The following is a 13313-nucleotide window of genomic DNA, read 5'->3' on the forward strand; positions in this document are numbered from 1 at the left end:
AGGAGGAATAACAGCACAAACAAGGGTATTCAGTATTTCTGCTAAAAAACCAAAAGCATTTTAGAGTTTGTGAAATATAATTTGGAGGCATCAAAATCGGTGGCACCTGGTGCAAATATGTGCAATAGATGCCAAAACAGAACTAATAAGTTCATCTAAAACAAGCGCTGAAGAGCACAAGATGGAGGAAGCAGCAATGCAATCTTAACGCTCTCAAGAAAAAAGAGGAAGGAACAGAGGCAAACATTTTTTAAATTTATTTTATTGTTTAAAACGCAGACCTAACTCAATAGCAGTGGAGCGCTGTACGGAGTGTGTGTAGTGGGCATTTATCGTTTAAATGGAGCGCTGTACTATACGTTTTTGTTCTGTGCATCCATTGGAATAGGAGTTGCTTAAAAAGCCGTGTTTTGAGAGATTTGCAAAATTGGAGAATTTGTTTGTTTGTTTGTTTATTTATTTATATAGCGCACCAAACCCGCAGGTATCTGGGAGTGTTGCAATGTTGCAAAAGTTACGTACAGTACAGTGATAGAGCCATCACAGGTATTTACAAGTATTTACACATAATTTGTCTCTGGAGGATAGCTCAGGGGCGACGTTCTTGCCTTGGAATCAAGACGACATGGAGCAACCTCAGGTTCGATCCCCGGGTCAGCGCTTAGAAACCTCTGGGTATTAAGCGAAACCTCTGGGTATTAAGCGCATTATAAATAACCTATCATATCGTATCATAATAGCAAGAGTTACATACAGATATATACACAGAGCTTGAAATGATAATATATTTGTACATCAGGAGCCAGGATTTCGTATTCTTCCTGAAACTGAAGTAGGAAGGTCCTGCTCTGATGTTAATAGGTAATAAGTTCCAGAGTTTAGCAGCCATCTCTGGAATGCTACTTCCACCTGCTTTCTGAAGTTTGTATCTAGGTACAATCAGGCAGTGAGTGTGTATAGTTCTCAAGGGGCGATCTGAGGTTTTGTTTTTTTTGGTAAATTTGTCAGCAAGATATTTAGGGGCGGAGTTGGCTAGACATTAATGCGTGAGAGTTAGAGATTTTAAATGAATTCTATCTTTGACTGCGAGTAAGTTAGTACTGCGTCTAAGAGCGGAGATGACCTGCATTCTGGGAATGTTGAGCACCTATCTTAGGTCATTATTCTGTAGGGTTTGAAGTTTGGTTATGATTATGTTATAATTGCTGGGGTATTCTGAGCCAACACCGGGATCGAGTTCCAGCGGGGGAGGGTGTGACAAGAGAAGGATTGAAAAGTGTAGTGAATCAACTGAAGCACAGGTGACTCTGATTAATTCAGGCATCGTTAGAGAGAAAAGACAAAGGAATTGGAGTTTCCTTTTTCCAAACCAGAGGTTCCTAAGTTATTTCAAACAAGCAGCATTAAATTCAGAAGCCAGAAAAACATTCAAGGAGAGCTGAACAATTAGAAAACAGATCATGGAAGAACAATCTTTGTCTCTTAGGTATCCATAAAAAGACAGAACAAGGTACATTTATGAAGGATTTTGTAACAGACGTATAATGAAGATTCAGCAGCTAATAATTATAAAGTTTGTGTTAATTAATATATTCCTATTGCAGTTTAAAATGTAAAACAATAGGAAAGCCAACACTGCAAGAGGCCCCATCACACATGTACATTTCATGTGGCTTCTTTCTTTGGTAGTCCTCTTAATGGTTGGGGTGAGTATTAAGAGTCCAGCCATTGGAGAGTCCACTGGGCCCCGGTGCCATAGAAGGAATAGGCATTCAAGAAGAACAACAATTTGCATAATCAAGAGCACCAACTTAAGTGCTCTAGTTATTTAAGAGGCAATCCCACCAAGTAAATGTTGCTCTTTTGATAAGCTGGTACCCTCTTATGATCACTTGTTCTGATGAGGAGGATCTCCATCTTACTGGCTTTAAGGCAGAGATCATTAGCGGCACACCACTCCTGAATTGCAGACAGACATTCAGGAATGAGAGCAGGAGTAGAGGCGGCCAAAGGGAGCCTGAAAGAGCGCTGGGTGTCATCCAAAGAACACTGAAAGATGGAGCAGAGAGCAGCGATGCAGGGGGCGACAGGTGCCAGGTATTGGCTGAACATCCAGGGAGAGGGATAGATAGAAGAGAGGAAGGACCTCAGTGGGACCTGAGAGGGTCGGTCAGTGAGAAAGGAGGTCAGCCAGGCCAAGGCCTGATCAGTGATACCCAGGTTATCACGGAGGCGCTTGAGCAGGATGGCATGGTTGACCATTTCGAAAGCAAAAGAAAAATAGAGGAGAATGGGGACAGAAGGAAGTTAGAGTCAAGGTTGGAGAGCAGGTCTTCACAGATGTTCAGGACAGAAGTTTCTGTGCTTCTGGCTGCTCTGAAGCCATACTGATGTTCATGGAGACAACCAACAGATTCAGTATGAAGGTTAAGCTGGGAGATGGCCAGCTTTTCGAAGAGTTTTCCCAGGAAAGGAGTCATAGAGATCAGGTGATAATTTGCAGGAGAGGAAGGGTCGGCAGATGGCTTCTTAAGGAGGGGGTGCACAAGGGGGTGCTTCAGCGGGAGGGGAAAGTTCCAGCGGCAAAAGAGGGATTGCAAAAATCAGCCAAGGCTGTCAATGTTGTCCTTGATGTTTCTGAAGAACAAGGAAGAACCTGTTTTGATGAAACTTTAATAGATCAGACTTGTCTAGAAAGATTGTCTGGGGTGAACATGGGAAAGGAAGAGAAGGGGAGGAGGTCACAGGCAGGCCAGTAGTGGAGGATGAGGAGATGGAGGAGGAGGAAGAGAGGATGGAAAGGACTTTTTTGGCCTCTGGCAATTGATTAACTCCTAAGCCTTCTAAATGCACAAAGGGAGCTGTCGATTATTATTGCCAAGGCGAAAATCTGGATAGTCGAGGCAAAGGTGCTTTTCACTTCACTTCACCCTGAATGGACAATGACTCCAGTGGGTGAAGGAGTTCACCTATTGGGGTGTTTCCTTCACCAAGAACCCCAGTTGATATTGATAAGTAAACCCGTTCCAATCCCCAGGCATCTGGTGCAATTCTTTTGTATAATGAGCCTTTTGGGCAAACAACCAATTGTAGCAGTTGTGTGCATTTTTCAGGCTAAACCACGAGTAATCACACCTTTTGGCTCTGATCTGTGGGGTTGTGAGAAGGTTACGTCTCATCAGATAGCTGGAGACCTCTTTGTCAGACATTTTTAAATCTGCCATGTACTGCTCCATCACTTGCTTTTCATAGCAAGTACAACCAACCCTATATATATCATGAGTTTAGGCTGAGCCCAGTTGTTGCCTGGCTCTCTAAGCAGTGCAATGCCTTGGCTTTCTATTCCAAGGAGGTTTTGAATGATGTAATAGATGTGATATTTTCACTGGCCTTACCCTGGTTAGGGTATGGGAAGAAAGTATTTGCTTGTAGTATATTTATGTACCCTCTATAACGCAGCACATAAGGATATACAATTTGCAAAAACACTTTTAAGAACAATATTTCAAGAGGCTAGGGATGATCTCAAATTACATAATAAAAGTAATATTGCTCATTACTCTTTGTAACCAGGCATGAATAAAGTGTATCAAATTCATATGCCAGTGTGCTCGGCAAAAAAAAGGCTTGTACATTTTAGGTTCAAGATTGTACCGATTGGTCCTACTCGTGCAACTTGGACACGTCATACTGATCACTTTATTGCGTGCCTCTTTGTTCAGATGTTTATGAAAACCCTGATGAATTGTAACCTCTTCTTCTTCGTATGCTCAGGTGTGCGGGGAGCACTCAAAGGTGCAGGATTTCCCCGCTGTGGAGCGGTCCCTTTTCTCTAGGTGGCTGATGACCGAGCTGTGACCTCGGCTCAACAGGCTTATCTAATTCAGGATTTAAGAATGAGCGGAGTCCATAGGTCGCATCAATTGAATTATGAATTTAGATTGTATGTATATAGAGTTTGTGATATCTCTTTTGTATCGATTTAATGTTTGAAAGTTTGAATACATGAACTGAACAATTTTAAGACTGTTTTTGAATGTTTTTTTTATCAATAACTAACATAAAAGATTGCTTGATTGACATTTCTAAAACATTTGGGCCAATTGACAAATAAGCCACTACGAGAAACTATGACTTACTCATAACTTAAACTTGGAAAGGGTTATGTCGAGGGTATACTACTCACTTGCTCAAGCTTTCTAAGAATAGGTCAAATTTACACCAGAGTCACTCATTGTAACTTCTTTATTTTATTTTTTATTTGATTGTGCATTTGTAAGGCGCTTATACAAGTAAACTGTGTTTCAATGTGCCCACAGGGCAATGGGGAGGGAATGTTAAACGGGAAATCATATTGTGCCTCCTTCTGATATATATTGGCCTAAGCCTAGTCGCTCTGCGAAGAAAACCGCGTTGCAAAGTTCTGATTTTGGATTGACTTTGCCGCCATTTTAGGATCATCCGCCATTTTGATTTCTGTTTGTATGTGATTCTCTGTTCTAAAATGGTGGACTGTGTTTCCAACTTGCAACTGAGCCCTCCTGACCTTTGAGCCTAGTTAATGGTTAGACTGTCCGAGGGCCGAATGTTTAGACTAGGGAATGAGACCTTGCCCCAAACATGACTTGTGGTTTAAGGATTGTCTGCGCTAACAAGCCTCATCCACAAATACACATTGAGGACAATACTGTGTAAATGTTGAGCGTGGACACTTGCAGAACTACATTGTGAAGGGATATGTGCTAAGGCTCACTGTTAAATCCAGAAATACACTTTGCTGTTGTAACTTGTTGGAAATGCAAACCTATGTAATCCATGTGCATATTATTGTCTGAGCTATATGTGAACTTGGCACGAACTCTAGACCGCAGATTATTAACCTGTAGAGGGGCTGGACAATATTAAAGGATATGTATAAATAATATGAATGGTTAGATGTCCAGCATCTCTCCCTCCTCACTCTGACGGGCTGGTACTCATTGCGGGGTGTCGAGAGCCAGATAGCTATCTGTATCAGATCTGTGTTTCTTTGTAACTGCGCAGTATTAAAGATCTGTGAATCTTTATAGCCCGTGTTTGGTGTATTTTCTTTTGCGGTACTCAGCCTCGATATTTCCTTGCTTTTACAGGAACATGGAAATGAAAGGCAAATATGACAATGATAGAGACATGCAGTCCTACTAGGCCTTGTGAACATTCAGAACGTGCAAGTGCAGAGTGGGAGAAGAGATGAGGGAGGGGGAGTAAGTGCTAGGAGTACCCTGGAGGGAAGTGCTAGGGAGTAAGTTGCAAGCAGCTGTTAAGTGACTGGCAGAGATCACTTGGTCAGAGTGGTCGACCACCAGTAAATAAGTACAGGCCTGTGATAGCACAGGCCGGTGGGCGCCAAGGCAGTGCTGGGAGCGGACGGAGACTGAAGTTGATTGAGGTGGGAGGCCCGGACCCAGGTGGACACATAAGGGCCCTGGTCACCAATCTCAGCGACTGTGGGGTTTTTCAAAGGAGGGAGGAAGGAAAGGAGAAGGTGAAAAGGAATGTCTTAAGGAGCTTTCGGAATTTGAGGAGATCTGGCTCAAGACGAAGAGGAAGACCGTTCCATAGCCAGCTGAGGAAGGAGATTGGCCACCATCTTTGTGAAACAAAGTGCCCTTTCCAGGTTTGTTTCAAGGATAAATTAAAGTAACTTCTTTCTGAATTATCCTCATAAATTACTAGCCCGTTTGCTTGTTCTTCTTACACACTGTCTTACATTAAGGTACTTGAACTGTTCTTGGAACGTATTTATTTATTTGTGTATTAAAAATTCTTGTATACCTCACCGCATGCCCATAGGCCTCAACTCCGTCATACTGCCCTTTATGGCATCTCCATTTGCACAAACTTGCACGGCAGTCTTCTTTTCCCATCAACATTGCATTTCTTATGTCAAATTTGCTTTGTTTATACTTTTTTACAAAATGTCCTGTGGTGGCTCAGAACACATCCTGGCACATATGATATTTCCTGCTACGTCTAACAGGGCAAATTACCATACTTGTTGATGTTTGTTTGTTAGTTTATTTTATTTGTAGGGCGCACCGAACCCGGACGTAACTGGGCGCGAAGAATGCACAAGTAAGTTTACAGCTTAGGTTACAGGCAGAGGCAAATTACAAATAAATACATGTAATCAAAGAAGGTACAGGTTAAACAGGGAAAAGGTACAGCAAGATCCTAAACATGACCTACCCCAGGCATGGTGGTAAACCTGTAACTAAAACACTGGTCCCAACAGGAAGGTCATGTTGGAGGGTCCTCCTGTGCACAGTTTGCCAGTCTGCAGAAGTTCCAGAGTACCTATAGGTAGCAGCTGCACGGCCCTGGTTCTAGAGCTCGCCATTAACAAAATAATACAGAAACCATGACTAAAGGTAAAAATAAAGAAGTGAACATATAGTGGGCCTCATTACACGGTAGGCGGTAAGGGTTTACCGGTACCGTTATTTTACCGGTACCGGTAAATCCTTACCGCCTTACTACGAGGTCCCTTTGCGGGTTGGGGAATATAACGCCTACTTTTTGCAGGCGTTAAAAACCAACCCGCAAAGGGACCAGTGGAGCTAATTACGGTCCCGCAATTTGCGGTACCGTAATTAGCGCCTTTCCCATTCCCATAGAGCCCTATGGGGCAAAAATGGGAATGGGGAAATGCAATGGTGGAAGGGGGAATTACTGCCCCGCCAACCTTGGAATGGGGCGGTAATTCCCCTTTCCACCAAGGCGGTGCAGGTATTTTACCGGCATGAACCATGGCGCTAATAGCGCCATGGTTCTCCGCCTACCGTGTAATGAGGCCCAGTGTCCTTTAAATACAACAAATGAATAGTTTACATGGCAATATGTAAAAAAATGCAAGCTTATTTTTTTCAAAAAAGGTTCCATAAACATGTTACAATTAAGCTCGAAGTATTCTGTACATTGAATAAAAAGGCAATTGTTAAAGTAGACATGGAGCACATTGCAGAAAAGCCTTGTAGAAGGGGTTTGGCAGTGTGTCTGTTGTTCCCTGTAATGTCACTACATCATTTTGGTTGCATAGCCGGGTGGTAGGGCACAGGTTCTGGGAGCATGGGCCTGGGAAGTACAGGGGATTTGCCATTACCATCTGTTTTTTTGCGTCCAATGAATAGAAAAGTGATCTTGTACTCAAAAGATGACTGTGTTCTTGTGAAGGACCCCACTGTTTTTTGCAGTGCTGGAAATCCCTCTGGCCCTGTGTCACAGCAGACTTCTGGGTGGTTGATGGGCTGGGCTTCTGAATGTCATTTTTAAGCAGCACTTTGATGAAAATTCGAGTTTTGAATCTGCTCTCTGGCCAGATTGGTCCTGATTATTGAAATTGGAGCACAGCTGCTGTTCATGGTTTACTGATTGCTTCTTTTTCTTTAATGTGATGCAATATATTTCTTTTCAAGCACATTTGTCTCTCCATCTCCCATGAATCAAAAGGAAGCTGTCCCTTTCGTGCCATGGCTGCAGTGTCTGTGTTATATGTGGCAATATGTTCCATGCGGGGGATTAAGAGTCATAGGAAAACGAGCCGGGGCTTATTTAGGGAGCGTGGCCTATGAGGGGGCATGGTCTAATGGGCATCAGATGGCCCACGCCAGGCACCCCTTTTCAGCGATCATCACCCTCTCAGCCGGTGAGCGAGGGTGATAATCCCTGCATCTCTTAGCTAAAGGGATGCCTGGCGGGGTCTGCATCAGACATTGTCACCCTTAACAGTGGCGCTGACTGCCATCAGGCATCCCTTTAACTAAGAGATGCCGGGATCATGACCCTCAGACCCAAGGGATAGGGTGCTGATCCCTGCATCTCTTTTCTTCATTAATGGTGGAGCCAACCCTCACTAGACGTCCCTTTAACTAGGAGATGTAGCAATCACACCTAAGGCCAGCGCACAGGTGGCCTGCATCAAAATTATGGCAGCACAGGCTTTTTTTACTAAAGCGCCGAAGCTCTCGCTCATGCGTGAGAGCTTCGAGCTTTAGGGAAAAAGGCGTTGGCCTCTAGCGGGGCTCATCGGCTGGGACTACCGGGGTCTTGGCAGGACCTCGTCTCAGAGACATTTTTCAGAGACTCCCCTGGCTAGCTCTGGGCCTCTTTGAGCCCTGGTTCCAGTTATTGGGATATGCTCACCAAGTGTTGCATTCTGGGGCTTGTAGATTTTACTTTCTCATTACAAACCCAGGATTATAAGCCCCAGAATGCAACACAAAAAAATCACAACTCGTTGTGCATCTACTAAATGATATGGGGCATGTTGGCATGTGTGGTGTTTGCAGATTCAGAAAGAATGTGGGGTTGTGGACGCTCCCGGACATGTATGAATGGCACACAGGGTGAAGTCGTGTCAGCTACAGCATAGTTAGGGGTCATTGGGGAATATCTAAAATGCTTCATGGTTTTGGGCGCTGCTGTGTAGCGCGCACACCAGCAGTACATTTAGTTGGTATGTGTGTAGGCCCATGCTTCTAGGTGCCATACAGTATTCGCCGGAGGCATGTTTTGGGATCATGGCAAGGTGCTCTACTGCCTCATGCTTAGGGGTGCAACACTTTCTGGCACATACAGCAGCTGCACGTTTAGCAGTCATTGGGCCTGAATCATGAAATGTTTAGTGTGGCATGGGACTGCAATGTGAAGTTGCACCAGTGCAAAGTCAGTGCAAAGTCAAATTTGCACTGCAAAACTACACGTCTCACTGCTCTGTGAATCAGAGTGTTTGTTGACAGTGCAAAGTCAATTTGTACCGGGCTAAAAATTCCATGAATCGGGCCCCTTGTGTGGTATTTGTACTGCACTATGCTCCATGGTGCAACACCACATGGAACATAGACCGGCTGCACAACTAGGGGCAATTGTGGGTGTTTGTACAGCCCCATGATAATTCGGGGTGCTATACTATGTAACTTACACCAGCTGCAAAGACCTTCAGAGTGCTCCAGCATTGAGCAGAACCAGAATGTGCCCATTGCGGTTTCGGTGTGTGGTATTGCCAGCACCCCATGCACAGCACAATCACCAGCTACACATTTACGGTGATTGTGCAAGACATACATTGAGCAGCATCGCCATTTGAGATGCACTACCACAGGTTTGCTGGTTACTTTCACATGTGTTTAGCACTGCGGGCAATTCAACTCCCCACTTCAAAGAAAATGCCGACCAGATTGCCATCCCCTGATCATTTCAGGCGCAACAGCTGCTCCAAAGAAGGCAGATGCACTCATCATCACCTTTTGACCCCGATGGGCATGTTTCCAGTCATGCAATTTCATTTATAAAAATGTGGAAGTTGCCCCATTATAATTATTCATCAGTCTGTGCCCATGCAAGTTGCGTGAGTTCCCACGATTCCCATGTGTGTGCTTATTGCATAGAGAAAGGACTTCATGCTCTGGAAAAACTTTCCAAAGTGGCCATGGTACTTTACATCCTGTTTTCTTGAAAGGAAACCCAGCTGTGATCTGCAGCTCACATAGACCTTTGCTGTGGCGTTTCTACCCACTGAGCTATCTTACTGATCTTTGATTCTGTGACTCACAGGCTCCATGGATCTATTTCTGCAAGTAGTACTGAACCCCGGGATCCAGATTACTGGGAGGGAATACCTGCTCCCTGCAAGTGACATAGAGATCTCTGCTGCAGATGTTCAACCCACTGATGGATCTAAAATTTCTTGAAGCCCCCCCCCACATTCTTCGTCGTTAGTGCTTTTAAGCCATCTACCATGACCAGCACCAACTACCCTTTCTCTCCCTCTTTGCCAAGCTCTGCGCATACTCCAACACCATCAACCTGCATAGTCTCCAGCGTGGTCTTTGCTCTTACTCTATGACTCTATATTTATCGAAATAAGGATCAAAAGTCAGGATCTAGTCTGTTCATGTACAGGTCTCCTGTAGACAGTAGTGTCATGAAGCCCCATAATCGTTGACGCCGTGGACGTGGCTGGTCCCCATGGCGACAATGGAAATGGAAGCATCCTATGCAGCCTTCCACACTCATTTACCAACACATCCCATCCAGGATGGCGGCGGGGTTGGGTTGCGCCATCTTGTGTGTGCCATTCCCAAGATTGTGGCGCGTTCTGACGGCTGTACACCGCTTTGCATCCAGAATCTGCGCTTCACCGGCTATATGAAGACAAGACACCACCAGAGCCTTAGATGTCAACACTAAAGGTACCCTCCTTGACTAGTTGCTATGTTCTTTTTCCCTGTGTTCCTGTTTTTCTCTTATCCTCCTGTCCACTGTTCTCAGTCCTGTTACTTAGTCACCTCTCCTCCATATTGTCCCTGTCAGTTCTCGTATTCCTTCTCCTTGGCAGCTGGTCTCCTTGTTAATCCCCTAGAACTCAGCCTGGAAATCCATCTCTGTATTTGGAGGTCCACTGCGCATATCAGCCGCCCTCCTGTTCTGTTGTGCAGGCAGGGTGGCGTTGAGCGAGGAGCACCCTTATCTCCAGGGGTCGCGACTACATCCACGACGTCGGGCCAGTCACGTCGCTGCGTCACCGCGACGGCGCTCCAGACCTCAGGTGAATCAGGACCTTGACAAGCAGAGTATAAGGTTACGTATCTTTCCTCTTAGATGAGGATTATATTCAGGGTCATCAGGGGGCTGCGTTATTACGCGTGCGTAGTTGATTCAGTCCAAGTTTTATTAATTCTTAAAATTATAGATCTTCATTTTCCAACCTAGATGGTTCAAAATTACATGAAAAACATTATGGCACAAGCTTCTCACAATAACATGGGAAACATGGAGCTCTCTGGACAAAAGTACCTGATGGCAACCAAGGGTCCTCCCTCACTGCCAATAGTTAACTTTTCTCCTCCTAGAACACATTAAATTCCACTTAGTCTCCAGCTCTGAATTTACTTAAACGTCTTAAACCTGAAGATTTGAAAAACTAAACTTGTTCCCCCTCTAAGGAACCCGCACAGAGCACACAAACGGTAAACTGCATGAGCCATGGCCGGAGACCGCCGAGCACACACCTGCGCAGGAGTGTGCCCAGAGGCTGTTTATGCTGCATTTCATGTCATGTTGGTCATTCCTGGTGGGAGTTTCCTAAATTGTACCTTTCCGTGCAGCTAACCTTGTCGCCTCGCTTGCCTTAGAATCCTCACTCAGTCGAATACTGGTTTCAGGAGAACACAGACATGCAGTGCGTTGCTTATTTGGCACCTTAGACGTCCCCATCTGCACGTGACACTGCAAGTAATGAACATCGAATTGCTAACCAAGTAGATTGACTTACAACTTAATGCAAATATCAGCAAAATCTGCTAGCACGTGGATGCCTTGTCTTGTAGTACGTCATGCCTTCTTGCGTGTGCCACAGCACACAGAGGAGGAGATGGCTGGCTACATTGTTGCTGACACCACAATCTGACAGTGAACATTATGGGCTTGTGGCCGCTGCCAAAGAGACTGCTTGGGGCCGGGATTGGCTGTGTGCTGCTTGCTATTTCCTGACTGAAGCAAAGGATGCCCTCGCTGCCCTCCCCCCGCCGCCCCCCCGTATCAGACGTTCCTAGGTAAGATTCAGTGGAGTCTGGGTGCGTATGATGCCCCAGAACCAGGAGATGGGGGGTGGGGGGGCCCATATTGGAGGCTTGGCTACAGGATGCCTGTCTGGGAAGGTAAGAAGAACTTAAATAAATGCAGCCTTGGGGTGATGAGACTTGAGAAGAGTAATGCAGCATTGCTGAAGGCCCCCGGCAATGGCTCATGGCACCCGGAGCAGAGTGGTGCCCTCCATCTTCTCCTGCATAGAAGCCAATGGTGTGGACACCGTCAGCCTTCAGCCTAGTCGCGTATGTGGCATCAAGAAAGAGGCGTTCTCTGTCCGTGCCCGCAGCGTGCAGAACTGTATACCCCTCAAAATTAGACTCCCATCCTCCTGCAATTCCTGAAGGCGCTCAAGACCCTCCTCTCCAAGGGGCACCTTTTCATGCAGCCTTAGACAATGACTGCTCCTGTTGCTAAGAGTAGGGTAACCTAGCCCGTCCCTGAACAGTGTGCCCTTACCCTTATGGCTATGAACCCACTGGTGTGCGGTGCTCCGCTGCTGCGCGAAGCAGGGTCCTCCTCCCGTGTCTCCAGTGGCTGACGTAGGGGCTGCGTCATATTGATCGGCTGTAACATGGCGGCCATTGATTGTACAGAAGATTTTACGAAAAAAATCTGAAGAGTCTATTATTTCACTAGTTTTTGCCCATGTTATAGGACTCACCTGCTATACTTCAGTTCCTCTGAGTAATTTCTAATCATGTTTTGTGTTGCGTTTTGTTATCTGTCTGCGCCCTTAAGACCTTGGGTACTGGGTTGCGCATTACAAATTTATAAACAAAAACATATGACCATATGTATCATTTAAAGGGTTGTCTGGGGGATTCTGAGTGGCCCCTGTTTTTGGGAAGCCACGCATTGGGATAGTTCCCAGCTGCCTGCCCTTCCTATTCTGGCGGCCAGTAACCACACAGGCTGGCGTTCTGTAGATGGAGATTTGTCAAACCTGTTGGCTTAATAGAAAAAGCGACTACCTCATAAAACAGCACCAAAATAAAGCTACCACGGAAACGACCAGCTGAAAACAGGCCACCGCTGCCAACACAAAAAGTTCAGGTCTAGTGGGTGAGGCAGTAAAGTGCCGGTGTGTACAATTATTGTGACGAGATGAAAGTTGGTGAACCAAGGAGATTTAAAAAACTGTCGCTATTATGGGGACCGGGTGAGGGCGGGGATGGAGGGGGGCTGTGCCTAAAAGTATTTTTAATAAATGATGAAATATTGTACAGTATGCCTGTTATAGCCTTTGCTGACCTTATGACAGTATCCGTGGGTTATTCAGAGGATAGGGACAGTGACAAAGAGGAGGTTACCTTGAGGGGTGAATAGTCAAAGATATCGCTCTGGTCATAGTCGGTCACCTCGATGCTTGGACTGTTTGAAAGTTCCAGGGATGGACAAAGATGTCCCTTCTGAAGCAGGGTGCTGCTCTGGGGATTGACACAGAGAGACACAAAGCCTGTTCTCATGGAGATGACCCCGCGGGTGATTGGCAAATGGAACACGTTTCTGTCACTGCTAGGGATCAATGCATACAGAGCCTTCCACTTCTAGGTCTGAGGAGTTCTAGGCATTGGAGTGAGCTAAGTGTCTTAGGGTAACGGACACTCCCGCCCCCTGCACTTTATCTGTGGTTGGCGAGCCAACAGACAGTTTAGGGGAGTAAGTAACAGTTCAAGAAATAACAA

The sequence above is a fragment of the Ambystoma mexicanum genome, chromosome 2p (genome assembly GCF_040938575.1).
Source record: "Ambystoma mexicanum isolate Mex_15411 chromosome 2p, UKY_AmexF1_1, whole genome shotgun sequence".
Classification (NCBI taxonomy): Eukaryota; Metazoa; Chordata; class Amphibia; order Caudata; family Ambystomatidae; genus Ambystoma; species Ambystoma mexicanum.